This window comes from Octopus sinensis, linkage group LG11 (assembly GCF_006345805.1).
Source record: "Octopus sinensis linkage group LG11, ASM634580v1, whole genome shotgun sequence".
Classification (NCBI taxonomy): domain Eukaryota; kingdom Metazoa; phylum Mollusca; class Cephalopoda; order Octopoda; family Octopodidae; genus Octopus; species Octopus sinensis.
In genome coordinates this window covers 51,756,876-51,761,681 of record NC_043007.1, presented here as the reverse complement: position 1 = coordinate 51,761,681, position 4,806 = coordinate 51,756,876, and the positions used below count along the sequence as shown (strand labels likewise).

Sequence of the window (4,806 nt, the reverse complement as noted above, 5' to 3'; positions counted from 1 at the left end):
CGACCCCAGTGCGCAACTGGTACCTAATTCATCGACCCCTAAAGGATGACAGGCTAAGTCGACCTCGACGGAATTTGAACTCAGAACGTAAAGACAAACGAAATGCGGCAGTAGTTTCTTACTACATAGCCACGCTTGCACCTATATATATATATATATATATATATTATATATTATATATATATATATATATATATATATATATATAAATATATATGTATGTATATTACGGAGATGTACTCGCATAGCAAGTGATTTGATTGAGATCGTGTGATGTTATATATATATATAATATACAAAATGAGAAAATGGAGAAATAATATATCTAAATCATTCATCAACTATCAGATAATACCGAATCATATACTTTATTAAAACACTACACAAGAGCATTAAGATTAGACATTAATACAGCACAATAATTACAATCAATATAATGAGATATAACTAAATAAATATAACAAGGTATAAAAATTATATTTTCTCTCTAGTTTCAGTTTTAAAAATATAGAACGCTTCACGAATTTGCGTGTCATCCTTGCGCAGGAGCCATGCTAATCTTATCTGTATCGTTCCAATTTTAGAATATGTACCGCCGTAGCTAGTTAATATATATATTAACTTCGCTGTAATCGACAATTTCTTTGTGGGAAAGCTCCAGTATGGACTCTGTTCAATGACTGAAGCTAGTAAAGAAGAAAGAAATACATTTACATGCCAGCATGTGAGTATTTCTACAACTATTTTTAATACTCAAAAATAGAATATCTTTATTCATACCCTGTCACATATATTCCTATATACCCACTTATACACACGTTACTCCTATGCATAGCTGCATATATACCCATACATACAATTTCGTATGCACCCATCTCCACACTGTAACATAATACCAAGCTAGAGGATGTTATCTGGTCTTATTGTGCATAAATCAGGGAATAAAAACAACGAAATCTTTCTGCAAAGCTGTCATTGGTTTTGCTCCAGTGTGATTCACATGGGAAATATTAACATCAGCAAGAGCTTCTGGATCATAACAAAAGATGTTTCTATCTAGACAATTGTTTCAAGGAAAGATCCTCTGAGCATACAGTTAATCCATCAGTTTCTAAATGGAGTTACTAGAATAATGATTCATTGCAGAGATTGTGTAAAGTAGTTTGATAATTTTCCTGACATAGCTTCTTTTCAGATATCGATATTAGTTATTGATTGTTTATGACTTTTACACTCAGTACTGTCAGTAACTACTGACGGTGCTGCGTGTGAAAATTATATCGCTTGTAAATTCTTATAGAATCTGTGTCCTCATTAGGTAAGACACACGCAGCACACACACACACCACACACACACACACACACACACACACACACACACACACAAACACACACACATGCGAGCGCACACACACAGAGAAAATAATAAATCCTAAGATAACCTGTAAGGTGACGCCATCTGTATTTTCTATGCCCTTATATGCTACTATTTAAAAATTATATATAAGCGACAGAGGTAGTATCAATACCGAGAAGTAATATTTATTCCCATTTAAGCGTGGATGTTCTGTTAGAACAAACTGTACTGTAGTAAATACCATGAAAGAAACTCATGCTTTTGGTGCAGAACGCATGCTTGTTTATATCGCTAGTGGGGAGATAAATCCCCAACTCCAGCGTCGAGACCACCAGATAACGTGATTTCGACCTTCCTTGGTCTCATCGGTGATGGACACTCGATGGTTTGAGATAGCAGCAACTCATCTCCCCGCTTTCGATATATAGAAAATCAGTGCCTGAACAGGCACAGGTGGTGCAATTAGCTAGTGAGCTTGTTAAAAACAATATATACAGAGAGGAGATTTTCTCTCACGGTAAATACTGCAGTAAAGTTTGTTCTGACAGAACATCCATTTTTAAGTAGGAGTAAATATTACCTCTCGCTACTATTTAACTGAATAAACAGAAGCAGATTCCTTGGAATAACTTCGATGTGTAGCTTACAAAAACTAACAGTAACTAGTATCAGACATCCACCTATAATTCTTTAGAGTTCTTTCTTTTTTGCGATGTCACTCCCAAAATTTCTTCTGTTATTATTTCACTATTTATTTCTCAAAATAAAAAAAAATAATATGCAAAATAATAAATTTTTAGTCTTTACCTTAAAAGAAAGAAAAAAAAATATTCTTAGAATTACCGTTCTACCATGCCGTAACCAGTGACCGTAAGAGAATTCAGATATTGTTAATATGTATAGCAGATGTGTTTTAGCGCCAAGTAAATGTAATGTTGAATTCTCATAGAATTTAGTAGAAAATAAAGCAACTTTACTTACTTAGTAATAAGATATTTGAGATATGTTGGTTTTGATATTTGGGAGAAGAAGAAAAGAAAAACTGCTGTTATTTTTACTCTTACCAAATTATCTACGATTTCTATCGCTCTGTTCTTGCTCAGGTATGTGTCAATTCCTTCCTCGTGTCAAAACTTGATTTTGTATAGTTGTTTGGAACGGTAGACCCATCACACCCACCAGCGTTTTTAACGACTAAGACTCATATGTATGTATGTATGTGTATATTTACATACACATACACACATATGTATAGTGTATGATGTATGTATGTATGTATGTATGTATGTATGTATGTATGTATGTATGTATGTATGTATGGTATATATATATATATATATATATATTATATATATATATATATATATATATTATATATATATATATATATATATATATATATATATATTATATATAATATACACGTATATAAATAGTAAAATAGAGATTCAGAGGAATCAGGTACTTGAAAAGATATGCACCAGGTAGGGTTGGATAAACCCGTGGTTCCGGCCTGTGGTTGGTAAGTATCAAATATGATATTCCGGTTGTGTACACAAAGAAAACCAACCCTATGAGTGTTTAGCGCCTAGCGGCTGGTCCAAAGCACGCGTTACGTTGAATAGAAGGTTGTTGGTATACTCTAGGATGTCCGACAAGTAGTAAATCGCCTAGGTATATTAGAATCAAATGAATAATAACGGACGATGAATAATTGTCAGCTTATTACAACTGTCTTTTACGTATCTTTTTAATAGTAGAACGAGAACATTACTCCATTAAAAAAACAACCTTAATCATCAGATGAAACGTAATTTTACAAACAAAAGAATATTCCAAGAATGCAGCAGGGCTGTGACTGATGTCTGTCGAGGCCAACTATGTTTGTAAAATTATGTTTCATCGATGATTACGGTTTTTTGTAATGAAGTAATGTTCTCATTTATCTATTAAAACGATGCGTAAGAAGCAGTTGTAATGAGCTAACATTATCCATCATCTGTTATTATTCATTTGTATATATATATATATATATATATATATATAATTATATATTATATACATATATGTTTTGCAAGATTTTTGATGTGAAATCGTGTGTCGTGTGTTGAAAACAGATATTGTTGTATTTAGGAATGGTCATTTTGCCAGTTTAGCCAATAAAAAACAACTGCACTATATATTTGGTGTTACTTTGCTTCAGTGTTATCTATTTTTTACATTAATCTTAATCTTATTTCGGCCAGAGTTCTTTCGTCACACTCCTGTGACATCATCAGTGGTCCTTTGCTTTCTTCTTTCCTCTTTGTATGTCTCTCCTTACTAACACACACATATTTACACTCTCTGATGACGCCTAGAGGCACACCGAATACTCTAATTTTATCTCCCAATCACTACAGAACACTGAAGAGATGGAAATAATGTGGGGTATTGTGACTTCTTGGCAGAAACGGCTGTAAGAAACTGTTCCTTTTCTTTTTTCTTCTAGGAATTACTGGAACTTTAGTATGTAATACACAGACTTTACATATGTATACATATATATTCTTATAATTGTTTAAAATAACTAAATAGGCATAATATAATGTCTAACAGTTGAAGTATACTATTTTTGTATCCATTCCATTTTCTTCTGGCCGCATAAATTTAGGGTAAAACCACTTTTTACCCTCGCCCATTTATTACGCTCAATAGTGTAATTGCCACGCAATAACCAACACTTGTGTATTAATAATTTGGTATACTACCACCAGTATATGGGCTAGATACTATCCCGTCGTTGATTAGATTCACAACCTCTAACTCTCTTTGGACTATATATATATATATATATATATATATATATATATATATATATAATGAATAATTTAGAGAAATATGTATAAGTCGATTAGTGTGTTAGAGCACCGGCACAGTTTAGGCTACCTGTTGTCATCTGCAGTCGTGGTACACTTTCCTTGGATCTACTTCAGGTACTCCATAGTGGCAGTTAGGATTATAGTATTAATTTACAGGAATGGATTTCGTATTATACTTTTATTGGGTAAAGATGCCTCACTACAGATTTTTAATGTCGGCTGGCTTGTTATATGCCCACAAGTCATATATATATATAAGTGCTGTCATCTGCCTGTCGGCTCTACTCCTGCAACTTAACTTGATTTCGAGCCGGGTCGTCTGCTGCTGGAGAGGACCGATCAGGTAAAGGACCTAGGTATCTTGGTGGATTCCTCCTTTTCGCCTTCAGCCCAGTGCGTCCATGCTGCCAACAAAGCACGCGGAATTCTGTTCTTGATTCGACGGTCATTCGGAATGCTCACAGCAGCCATATTCCTACCACTCTATGTCACGCTGGTGAGACCCATATTGGAGTATGGGAGTCAAGCCTCTCTCTCCTTATCTCCTCAAAGACATACAGCATCTCGAATGAGTCAGAAGCTGGCTAC

At 34.1% G+C, this 4,806-nt stretch overlaps 1 non-coding gene across 1 annotated transcript; it reads right to left on the bottom strand.

Annotated features, from left to right (window-relative positions):
* Positions 1-501: 501 nt before the first annotated feature.
* Positions 502-605, bottom strand: LOC115217761. Its single transcript, XR_003882206.1, has one exon. It is a non-coding gene; the product is annotated as a U6 spliceosomal RNA (small nuclear RNA).
* Between the last annotated feature and the right edge of the window lie 4,201 nt (positions 606-4,806).